We start from the raw sequence: 13,061 nt of genomic DNA, 5'->3' as shown, positions 1-13,061 counted from the left end.
CTTAAGAGACGTCATGAAGTGGGTCAAGTGAGGGGGGATGGGTTCAGGAAATAGGAAGACGAAGGGCCCTCGGGCCGCTCTAGGTGGCCGAAAGTCCTTGCGGTTCGGCGACCCCACTGGCCGAGCGCACGATCCGGAGTGAGTCGTCCGGTCATGAACTGCGCGAAGGAGCCTCCCATCGCTCCTGTTTCTCAGCCCCCGCAAAGGGGGATTCGGCTTGTTTCGACAGTGACGATACACGTGATTAAAGTAGGATGACGGACTCGTGCAGAGACGACAGGTGGGTAAGGCGTCACCTTGATGAATTTGGGAATTCATGAAGTGGGAAATCAAAGTAGCCGTTTGGAGTCGGCGCCAAATGATTTGCTCAGCCTAGTACAGCGGTTGATAGGCTGGTGGGTAGATACCCAACAATATGTCTCACGATCTTTCGTGAGGAACCATCTTTTGCCGATGTAGTGCAACAGGAACAGCGTTACAACGGTCCCAGGCGGTCGTCCATGCTACGCGCAGTGTGCTGAGGCGACAACCACCTGTTCCCACAGTGTAGCAGCCAAGGCTGCCCTGTCTTCCGTCAACACGACTATACCAGCGGTTGCTGCACGCTCTGGCAGCAGCGAGGCTAGCCCCAGCAGTAAAAAGGTTCCCTCGACCTCTGGCCTGGTGAGGTCGAAGGCTTCATCCGCCGTGACGAAGCCTACTGTATGTACACCGCTCGTTAGAGCAAATGCCTGGCGCCTCTCAAGAGGCGGTGCACACTACTGGTCCACCGGCACAGGCTTCACCGAAGAAGCGACTAAACTCCCTCGACTGCTCCAAAAAAGGCAAAACGCCGATTACAGGACCTCAAGAAGGCTCTGTAAAATAAGACTGTCTCCTTCTTTGCGACACTTCGTTTCACTTCACTTTTATTTCCTTAAAGGCCCCCTCAGGTAGTATGCGAGGGATCATTGGTCAGATACCAGCTCGTAAAAAAATCACGTGCTACGTGACGCCAACAGGCGAAAAAAAAGTGTTCCACACTCGCCGCCATCGCTGCGATTAACACTCCAAGGTTGAAATGCACATATATACCCCATAAAGTGGACGGGAGGATGACCGCCGCCGTAGCTCAGTGGTAGAGCATCGGACGCATCATTGGAAGGTCGCAGGTTCGGTCCCTGCCGGCGGCAAATTATCTTTTCGTCCACTTTACTTCTTCACATTTGTATTCTAAATACTACAGATAACACCCCCTATACTTTCCTTGGCGTTGTTGTCTGTTCTCATTAAGATTGTGTCTAACAAAGAAAACGAGCCCTTAAGAGTCATCTCCTTTCCTTATATCAAGGGGGGTATTACATAAGGGGTGGTTTTGCAGTGACATATATATATATAATATATTATATACACAATCATACATACAAAAAATTATACATAAAGAATAATACATACATTCTTAAACTATACACAATAATCACATATGTATAGTAGAAGCCACATTTAAACATACAAATAAGTTATGTTTTCTTATTTAGGAATTCTGATTCTTTCCGTCACTCCACCTGTAGAATGTTGTCCACCGCGATTATCTTTTAAAAAGAAGTAACACTACTTCAAACAACGCTGAAAAAGAAAAAGAAACGGAAATATTTTCTTGTTCAGCGCGATTAGAACGGAGGTCGCACAGGAAGAACGCATCACCCGAACGCTAGGGCTGTATAACGGCCGCAGATTTGAACGAAAAAGTTACGGCTCCTTCACAGCAGAACGTTGACGTTGACGCATAACCTGAAGAAAAAAGAAAAAGAGAGGGGAAAAAAAGGGAGGAATCCCGTTTTTGGGATTCGACCTGCAGCCGGATTCGACCTGCAAAAAAAAAAACGACGTGCAATTTTACCACTCCTTAGAGAGCACGCCAACCAACTACACCACGATCGGCAGCGGCCGAGGGCGTCTAAAATGACCATAAATCTACGGTGAAGGGGCCCCCGCACTTTCACGAAGTACGGTGACAGGCCCCGTCACCGTAGTTGCTGCTTTAAAATGACGGGCCCCGTCACTACGAGTACTTCGCTATTATAACGGGCCCCCTCGCTTCTACGATACAATAAGGTGACGGGCCCCGTCGCTTTTACGACGGCGCTGCGCTGACGGGCCCCGTCACCGTAGTCACGGCATTACAATGACGGGGCCCCTCACTATATGTACGTCGCTACTATGACGGGCCCCGTCACTATTACAATTTACACTACGGTGACGGTTCCCGTCACTTTTACGACCGTACTACGCTGACGGGCCCCGTCGCCGTTCAGTGCCTTACTGAAAAAGAACAAAGGGATCGGAATCAAGGGTGGAAGCGAAGAGGCTCCATCTCTTCACCCCGTCCGTGGCTCTACCCAGGTCCGCATGGGAAGATGTAGCTCCTCCGCTACGGCCCAGGCCCTTCGGACAGCCAAGAGCTATGGCCGCAGGTCGGGACTACGTAACGCACCACTCCACGACTCCTCGTCGTTGAGTCGCTCACGCGCGTTGGCGGGACACTGCCAGAGCATTGGTGGTAATCTGCGTTTTTTAACCTCACGAACAAATCATATTCATCCGTCAGTCTTAGGATCACCTCGCCATACTTTATTGATTTTAACTGGAAAGTGGTCAAAAACGCTTATGAAGTGACGACATTGCAACACTCCTCAATTCACAAAAAGAAAAGGAAATTCTACCGCAGCATTCTCGGTGATAGCTTGACAGAGCCAAATTGAACGAGTTCCACAACCTCAATAATATGTCGTGAATGGACATGTTTCTTACGTATGGCCACACCTGTTGAGTATTTTAACGCTCCTTTAAGTAATGCTGCGTCCAAATGTACAGCCGGGAATAAGAATGGCGACAACCAAACGTGGTGCTCCTTGGTGGAACGACTAGTGACGCAGGACACGTAGGATTCCCCCACTGCGCAAAATCTTATTAGTTTTAAAGAGGTCAAATTCCAAGGCCGGAGAACACGCCGGCTAAAAGGGACAAAAAGGGCTAAAAGGGACAGCTGGTGAAAGTCTATATCGGATGCAAACTCCTATTCGCAATGCCCACGAACTATAGGTGGCGCGCCGTGCTTTTCAAGATGGCGCCAGGAGGAGGGTCAACCCGTTCGTTAGCATAGGAACAGATAGGACGTGCGAACCGTGCCACTTTCACCGGATGAAGTCACGAGCTGCACTGAAATGGATATGAGACTAAAATACTTTCCCAAACCATGGAAAGTGCTAAGTACTCGCCACCTAATTATTTGCTGCGAAGTGAAAGGTTATATTTCAGCTCCGTTATCGTGCATAGCGATGCTTTGCGAAATCCTGTGCGTGCTATCCCTTTCGGCCCTGGCGTCGTCAATTGACGACACCGCACAAAAGTTTCTCTAGCACCTCGGAAATGAAACCAAAACTGCTCATTCTTGGGGAAATACTTCTTCAATGATCCCCACTGTGATTGAAATCAAGTTGCGACATGTTTGGAGCTGGGAGCCACAAAGAAGAAAAAGCTTGACCGAAGTCATTCGTGACGCCGAGGCGGGTCAGGTGAGGAGGCTAAGCGCCGTTTTCGGGACGTCATACAGAAGCTGTTTCAAGCAGTATCACACTGAAAAATGAGACGTGGTTCACATTTTGTGTACTCTAGTGATTAGCAGAAACAAAAAAGTCATTTCCTAATTTCACACCACTGAGCCCTGATGACCTAATTTGATTTCATGCTAATTATTCCATAAATACTTGCACCACTGGCTCGATGTTTCGTTTTGGTCTTCTGATATCCTAACTATTAGGAAAACACGCACAAAAAATGTCTCCGGCCAAAATAAAAAATCCAGGGCTGAAAGGGTTAAATACATGAACATGTATGAACTAGAATTGATGTATGAGCTGAACGGCACTCCGAGGTAGTACGTACCGAGCCTGACTGACGGATTTGCCGCAGTAGTAGGCCGCCAGCGAGTAGCGCCATCGCTGCTGCGCGTGATGATGGCTTGCAAACATAAAAGTGTTCTGTGATAATACCCCGTCGTCATTGCTTGCGCAGTCGGAAACGCGGAGTTACGTCTTCAACGGAACACAAGCATTTAACATGCCATTCAGTAGCGCTTGTGTCACAGCCATGCTGAGACTCTAGCCGTGTACTTCACTCGCATGTTGCAGGTTCGATCAGCACGATCGAAACATGAATATCGAAAAGAACGCACACGTATGCTTTTCGCAACGTCGAAGAAGTTCGCCGTGAGGCGTGGATTGTGGCCGTGACTGCACGTTCCATCGCTCTAACCATTTCGCTTCGCGAGCTCGAGCGTGTTGGCGGCATGCGGCGCTCCATAATATCCACAATAATTGTGATACATGCAATGCACAAGAGGAACAATGCTTTTATTGTGATCTCGCTCAAGGATATTATACATTAAATACAATCAAAGTGACTTACGAGCGTGAAAGAACATTAGCGCTCGAGGGGACGTGAAGTGCAACTCGCTCCTCGTGAGTTAGCAGCTGGTGGTTCATCGTCGCTGTCACTCTCGGTGCTTTCACAGTCTTCTATGTCCAGTGAAAAATCCTCGTCCTCAAGATGGTTTCTTTCAACATCACTGCTGAAAGCAATCTGAAGAATTTCCTCCGCCGAACGACTTCGACCACTCCGCGTCACCACGTTTACAATTACAGAGACGTCTGGGCGCGGAGAACGTTTTGCTCTCAGACCGGTCAACAAGCAAATCGCTTGCAGTGTGCTGCCACCTATCAACAAACGTACAAAAACAAGAGGCGCAGCGGTGGCTATGAAACCCAACACACTGGCGAAGGACGGCGTGGATGGAAAGCGTTCGCTCATGAAAGGCGTCGAGCAGACGCGTCCTCGAATGATTGAAACGTCGCTCGCACGATTCGTAACAGCGCTTTGCTGACAAAGGATAGAGGCCCTATTTTATGTATTGCCAACTTGAGATCGCTCAGTTATACATGAGGCTGAGCACATCGCGAGCCCGCGCGACCTCCCTTCCGCGTACAGTGTTATGGGACTCATGCACTACAAGAAACACTGACCAATTATACATGCAAGTAAAACAGGGTGAGCTTCAACTGAATATGTCAGACGATAACATTTAACTTACCTACGTGGCTACAGAAAGCCTCGCGAAGCTGATAGTATGCGTACACTGTGGGCTAGCATTGAAAGCGCGAGTTGCCACGTATTTTCACGAAAACTTCGCGTCTCGCAAGAACGAATCAGATTTCTCGTGTCGCGGAGGGCCCGGTTTATTCACTGATGCAGGGAACATGCAAAGTCGTAGTGTTCCTTTCTTGCCAACGCGTTAACACTGAGGCTAGCACAGCCGAACAAGGAAGCGACTGCATAGTGCCGCCATTTTGTCGTCTACTAACCCTCCTCGAGAGGACGCTCCTGAATTCCGCTCGGTGGCGCGACAGTCTATGGGCATTGCGAATAGAGATGAGGCTAAGGTCAGAAATGGCGCGAAAAAAGTAAGAGGTCAACAAACGTATTCGGCAACCTTAGTGGATACCCATGGAAAAGTTTGGAAGGCCGAGCTAACTTCTGGAAGCACATCTCGAATCCGTATCCAGTTCTACACACTATTCTGATTCCTCCAGAAGAACGCAACGAAATCAGAATGACAGAGGTTAAAAAGAAAATGTACAAAGAATGAAGAACCCATTGCGCTCATTAGAGCTACAGGGAGCACTCAACTGTTGCCAGGAATTTTCCCTAGGTCCTGATTGTGACTTAGACGATGCCTTAAAACACCTATCCCACAAAACAGACAAAAAAACACTGCGTTCCTCTACGATGCTATGATTTTCTGGCGAGATGCCTACCTCTTGGAAACAGGCTATTGTGATCACTATTTTGAAAGATAGCAATTATTCACCCTCCTTGACAAGTTACACACCAATCGCGCTAACAAGCTGCCTGTGCAAAGTCTTCAAAGAAATAATAAACTGCCGCCGAATAGATTTCTTGGAATCAAAGAGATTGCTTGACCCACATAAGTGTAGTCCTCGGAAAGGCCGATCGAACACTGTCCACTTAGTATTCAGGCAGAGATTCGTGAAGCCTTTCTCCATAAGCATTTTTTCTCCCAGCATTCCTTGACATGGAAAAAGTGTACGATATAACGTGGTGGTTCGCTATGTTGAGATACATGTTCCAATTAAGTGTACGTGGTAGAATGTTAGATGTAATAGAGTAAAACTTGTCGGATCGCAACCATTCCGTGTCCTAGTGGCAAACGTTCTATCACGAACATTTGTTCGGGAGACTCGAGTACTACAAGGTTATGTGCTCAGTTATGCACTTTTTATGTTAAGATGAATTCACTGCGCCTGTGCATCAAAATGAATGTAACCAAACCGGCAGATGAGTTCAGCCTTATTCCACAAACAAGCACTTACATCCTATTCTCTAAAAAATTACACCATCTTCCGCTACAGGGAACCACGTGTGGATGCGAAGCAGCGGGGAGATGGTTACCTTGAGCGGGAGATGGTGTATTTTTTTTCTTGCGTTCTCGAGCCTGTGCCTTCCTCTGGCGTAGAATCAGCACTATCTTCCAGTCTCCATCCAGCTCCCGCTGCGTGGAACTGCCGGCGTACGAGGTATTCAATTCCCGCAAAGATGCAAGATAATGTGCGTCTGCCTCTCTGCAATTCATGCCATTGGTGTCGTCGTGGGATTCTTCAGCGAGGGAAGGAGTGCACGAGCGCCCCGCGTCTAGAGCCACAGAAGTAGAGGCGGCCATCAGCCGCTCGTGCCACGTCAAGACGCCGGACGCGTCGCTGCTGCCTACTCGTCGCAGTAGGAAGGACAGCACAAGCGCCCCGCGCCTAGAGCAACAGAAGCAGAGGCGGCCATCGGCCGCTCGTGCCACGTCAAGACGTCGGAGGCGTCGCTGCTGCGTACTCGTCGCAAGAGAGAATGAGGCGCGCGAGAAGGGGAGTGGGAGTGGAGAGGGAGAGTGGAGAGTAGGTGTGTGGAGAGGGCTTGCGCATGTGCAGTAAGGGTGGTCACGCCGAACACCACCACCACCACCGGATTGAACTCCGCCATAAGCTGCTTCGCATCTAACAGGCTTGCACCCCGATCCCGATACTGACCTGCATGGTCAGCGGTTACCTATCAGAACGGAACACAAGTCTTTAGGTATAATCTTAGACACGAAGCTGTACTTTGTACGCACAAGGGGCAGCGGCAGAACATTAACTTGTACAAAACCTTCATAGGCACACGCCTCTACTATGGGGCCACTGTCCATCAGTCTGCGGCACCAAGTGCCTTGCAGATGCCGGACTCTGTCCACCATCAAAGTATTCGCCTTTCGACAGGTGACATTAGGACGAGACCTGTAGAAAGGCTCTACATTGAATCAGAAGAGTGGTCGCTTACTTGCACAGATGCTACATATCCCTTGTGTATTTTCGTAAGGTGCAGGCAAACAGCGAAGTTACCCTATACTCTACTGTCAATAGTGTTTGTTTAGTTCTACCCTCTTTCACTACCGCCTTTCGGTGACACTTCTTGTGTAGGGTTGAACACCGTTTGGTGCCTCGGGATTTACAGCTCCCGCTGTAGCAGTGGCACGTAATGGACACCGATGTATCACTCGTGCAAGCTACAAAGCACGCGCCTGCTGCACATACTTTTATGTAATTCCTTGAGCTAGAACACAGTACGGTTACCTTAAATTTATAGTCATGCATCCAAGCCTCATGCTGCCGTGTCTTATGCAGCAGTCGGCCCATCGTTTTTGGATGCCGGTTCTCTGTACCCTAACACAAGTATCTTTACCGCAGAGGCCTGCACAATATTCGCAGCCGTTAAAGAAATAAAAAAAAAACTGAATACTCCAAAGGCAGTCATTTACACAAACTCCTTGGGCATATTGAAAGACTTGAAAACCAATATAATGCACCGAGATCTTGTAGTTTCAACGCTCTATATACCTTTATGCACTCCATAAGCGTCCAAGCACCATGTTGTTGTATGCTGGGTGCCAGGGCAACGCGGCATTGAAGAAAACGTGTTTGCTGATAAGACAGCCACATCTGTCCTAGCAAAAGCTGCTGTTGCTGTAATGGACTTGAAGCCCTTTTTAAGGGAAAAGCTCAGGGTCTACTGACAAAGGTTTTGGGATCTATAAATACGTAATAAGTTAACGCGAATAAGCTATCCTTTGGTAAACGGACACCCACATCATGCATACCAAAGTCACACTTTGCAGGCATAGATTAGGACACACACAAAGCGCACACGCGTGCCTTTTATCCGGTGATGATTCACCCCGCTGTGATCTATGTGCCCAGCCACTCAGTCCTTCACGTTTAGCTAGATTTCAGGAACTAGAAGCAACTACGAAAAGGCATTTGCCAGTACCATACCAACAGCGAACCCCAAACCACCCACTAATGTTTCTAGGCAAGGAGCCGTTTTTACAGCGAAGCTCTTATGCGCGAAGTTGGCCGTGAATCGTAGATAGAAAATGATCATCATCATGAACCGGTACGCACTCTCTTCTTCATTGTCTTCTGCTTAGCTCGCAGAAAACGTGCACCCATTTATCCGGCGTGGTATGGAATAACTGATGGGCGACATAACGAGTACAGAGAGAGAACGAAAGGAAGACAGATATGTGTAAATAAATAGAAACAGCGATGCAGAAGCAGAAAAATTCTTATTGAAAAAATATCTTTCGAGAGAAATCATAGCTATGTATAGTACAGCTAGCAAGGGGCGGGAAGGAAAAAGGGGAGGGCGTAAAAACCTTGCCAAGCCACTCCTCCCTCTCGGTGCCCACCAGCTCTGCTTTGACCCAGCCTCGCACGTCTTAGTGGAAGCTGTGATTTTTACAGCGAAAGCTGTTATGAGATCACAACAAGGGCCGTTTTTGGCGCCATAGTCGTCCGCCGCCGGTGTCCGCTACCACTATCGCGCGATATAAGAAAAAAAAACGAAATGAGAAAGAATATCTAGGACGGAACGAGGTTCCAACATGGGCCCTCTACGTGGGAGCCCAGTATTCTACCTCAGAGCCACGCCGGTGCTTGAAAGTGCTTTGCAAAAAGACCTATACAGTCTTCATGTCTTGAAGGAAACACATTAACATATGTAACGTGGTGCGGTAGAAGAGTAAAATAACAACCAGGCGTCACTGAACGCAAATGCTGTAACCAGGCGTCACACAATGCGAACTGCGGAACAAGTGGGGTTTGAATGCTTCCAACCCATTACAAAGGGCTCTGTCATAATTCTTCATCCTCATCAGCCACAGCATCAACAAAGTACACATGATGTCTTACATATTTTAGCGGGTACCACCGTTCTCCGCAGAATGACGACAGATTGCATACTGGCTGCTTCCCTACTTCACAAAAATTATGATGATTTATAGCGTAGTGAGTTCCTCGCAAGTGCACTTCTATTGGTTGCCAAGGAAGCCCGTAAGGCTTCTATGATCCATTTCCTCAGCGTCTCAATAAATTCAATTCCCCCCCCCCCTCTCTCTCTCTGTTTCTCGCGTTAACGTATGTTATAAGCGTGGTGGGAGAGTTAACGACCAGGCGTCACACAATGCGAATTACGTAACTAGTCGGTCGTTTAAAGCTTCCAGCCCATTACATGAGATCAATTATAATTATTCATCTTCATCAACCGTCGCATCAACAAAGCGCACATAATGCCTTACAGACGCTATCTTGCTTCTCTGCAGAATCAAGAATAATGTCGTGGTAGGTGCTTCGCAATTTCACGAAAATTATGATTTCTGGCGTAGTGGGTACGTTGCTGGCGTACTTGTATTAGTAGCCAGAAGAGAGTTTATAACGGGCTCTAGAAATGCCACGCTTCCAGCTTTCGCTGTGACTGTGCTGCGCTTTCCGCTCAGGCCTGTCGTTTCTTTACATACGAATGCGTTTTATCATATCTTAAGGAACTTCATAGTTTCATGTAATGTACATAGGTAATGCGTAGCACGGCCTGTCAAGAATGATCACTGTTACGGTTGGGTTGTTTCATTCAATGAAAGCACTTACCTCAGGGCTCTTGGCCTCAAGGGCATTCGTGAGCCTTTAGCGCTACCCTTGCCGTATTTTGGTATGACAAGCACTTCTTATCTATCATCATCACGCAAATTTCACGGTGATCTCATGATTTTGGCAATTATATATTTTACGCACGGTGAGTGCGAAGAGTTTTAGGCTCTTATACAGCCACCTAACATCATTATTGACCGCATCCTTTAGCATGACTTGGCGCTCTTTGGCCATCACTTGCCTTGTGCCATAGATACCATACATCATCATGAACCTTACGCAGAGTTTCAAAAACGCCTTTACAAGCGGTGGAGAGTACTCCCCCTAACTTATGCCCAACCTTGGACCCGTACCATCGATCCAACCATGTCTCAAGGCGCATTTCACCAGACGTCCTAGCAAACGTGTCCTGCCCCGTCCTTCATGTACTCGGTCTATAAGGACCTGCTGATTTTTGCGGCATAGAGCACAACGACGTGGAGAGCTCGCTGTCAACGTACGTGAAAGTAAGCGTTCAGAAAAAAAAGGGCGATGTCGCGAAACTGAGCCGTGGAAGAAATGTACGGGAAGAGGACGATAAGCTACTTCTGCGTGTCTAAGTAGCTCTGTCTGCGTTTATGAAACTGCTGTAGAGGTCGGACGACTGGAAAAAAGTACCTGCAGCATCGGAGGCCGACGGGTGCTGGAAACCGTCACGTCAAAAGGTGGTAGAAGGATTGAAGAAAGCGTCAGCGAGAGTGCCGCCATGGCCTCCCAAGGAGTGACGCCGGGTCAGAAAGACCAGCTGGTTTGCACAAGTATTGCCCGACTGCAAGCGACGAGACATCACTAAATCTGAGGATGAGTCAACCGTCTACGGGGACTCCAGCCAGGCGATCCTCTGAGATTTAGACATGGACGAGGGTGTTTTCGAATTGTGGGCATCGTAAAAACGGACGGTGGGCATTGCTGTGTCAATTGCGCGAACATCCGAAGGATCTAACTAAACGCAAGTGAACCCTGCTACCATTACTCTGAGATTGAAACGAGTTTTTGGTGAAGCCCCCGTCAAGAGCCATTTCAAAGCACAGGGAGCTTTGCTCTTGGATGTAGAGACGGAAGGTCAATTTAACGTGCTTCTAGAGACCAAGAATATCTGCGGCATAGCCATATCTGCCTGTGCACCCCATAATAATGAAACTAACAGACAATAATGCCACAGAAAGTACGGTCCGATAAGTACTTAGCCTCACCGCGAGAGCGCGACTCTATCGCATGAGACATATAATGACGTTAACTACGCTCTCTTAGAGGGACACATGCGAAGGTCCAGTCGAATCGGGCTCGCGGAAGAGAAATCGCGAAGAGAAATCAAATAGCGACTGGATGCCGTCTACGGTGAGTCTTCTCCTTCGATGGCAACCGTAAAAAATTGGTTCAGGAAGTTTAAAACGCGGTCGCACGTCGGTTTTTGATGAGCCTCGCCCAGGGGCTCGCGAACGGCTACCACGGCCGATAACGACGCAAAAATCAACGACCTCGTATTGGCAGACCGCCGATTGAAGCTGCGCGAGATAGCTGAGACAGTAGGCATCTCAAAAGATTGCGTGGGTCATATCCTGCATAGAATTTTGGGCATGAGAAAGCTGTCCACGCTGGGCGCCGCGTTTGCTCACCTCGGACAACAAGCGCGTCCGGGGACCACTTCAGAGCAGTGTCTGAAGCTGCTGTTGAAGCGTTATCCGAAGGAGCTCCTGCGTCGTTTAGTGACCGTCGACGAAACATGGATCCACTGGTACACACCAGAGACCAAAGAACAGTCGAAACAGTGGACTGCACCCAGAGAACCTGCTCTGAAGAAGGCGAAGACTGTCGCATCGGCCGGAAAGGTGATAGCCGCCATTTTCTGGGATTCTCAGGTGTGATCTTCGTGGACTACCTTGAGAAGGGCGAAACGGTGACAGGACCCTGCTACGCTGAATGCTGGGCCGATTCGACGCCGAATTGCGAAAACACGGCCCATTTGTTTGAATATACTAAAGGTTCGATGAGGTATGACGACTTGCAGCTCACTTTAATTTTACATGTACGCTGTGAATTTTCATTGTTTAGAAAACCATTGCTTTAGAAAACACCTTGCGTCTTTCGTTAAGCAGCTGGCGTCTTTTTCGTTTTTGCTTTAGAAACATCTGGCGTTCTTTCGTTTTGTTTTTACAAAACTATGCGTCTTTCGTTGGTTTATTTCATCAATCAACGGCGTTTTGAACAAAATTTTTATTGTTTAATCACGCACAGAGAATCTCACCAGGCACTACCTTGGAGGTAAACAATGGCTGCTAATGGGAATGAGAGACAGAAGAAGTCGGCTTTTAGCTAACCTTACACTTCTACAGAGACAGGAGAATTCGGCTTTTAGTTAACGCGCACGCTGCGAATTTTTTATTGTTCAACAACGCACAGGAGAAATCTCCCACCGGCACACACCTGGAGGTCAAAGGGTAAGACTTGTTACTCACTACTACGAGCACGACGAGGGACGAACGGGTGCCGCCTTAAGGAGCTTCGCCCCTAAAAAGGTGCTCTTCCACCATGACAACGCGCCAGCTCAAACCTGCGCCGTCGCCAAGGCCAAGTTGGTCGAACTGGGCTACGAAGTGGTGCCCCATCCAGCGTATTCTCCAGATTTGGCCCCCGATGATTTCTTCCTGTTTCCCAACTTGAAAAAGCCACTCGTCGGATAAATATTTGAGTCGAATGAAGTTATCGCCGCCACAGAAGCTTACTTTGCAGCTCAGGAGAAAACGTATTTTTCTAACGGGATCAAGAAGTTGGAGGATCGCTGGGTCAAGTGTATACAGTTGAAAGGGGACTATGTTGAGAAATAAATCGACACCATTCCAAATTTTGTTTTTTTTTCGTTTGAAGGCTAAGTACTTATCGGACCGCCCTCGTACAGGGGATGCTATTCGTTGTAATTAGGATAAGTTTGAAGAAAGTAAAGTGGACGAAAAGGTAACTTGC

General features: G+C 48.1%; 1 non-coding gene across 1 annotated transcript; it reads left to right on the top strand.

Annotated features, from left to right (window-relative positions):
* The first annotated feature begins 1,100 nt into the window (after positions 1-1,100).
* Trnam-cau (transfer RNA methionine (anticodon CAU)) lies at positions 1,101-1,172 on the top strand. Its single transcript has one exon. It is a non-coding gene; the product is annotated as a tRNA-Met (tRNA).
* Positions 1,173-13,061: the final 11,889 nt, after the last annotated feature.

This window comes from Rhipicephalus sanguineus, chromosome 6 (genome assembly GCF_013339695.2).
Source record: "Rhipicephalus sanguineus isolate Rsan-2018 chromosome 6, BIME_Rsan_1.4, whole genome shotgun sequence".
Classification (NCBI taxonomy): Eukaryota; Metazoa; Arthropoda; class Arachnida; order Ixodida; family Ixodidae; genus Rhipicephalus; species Rhipicephalus sanguineus.
Note: the sequence above shows the minus strand (reverse complement) of the source record. Positions and strands in the feature narration are given on the sequence as shown.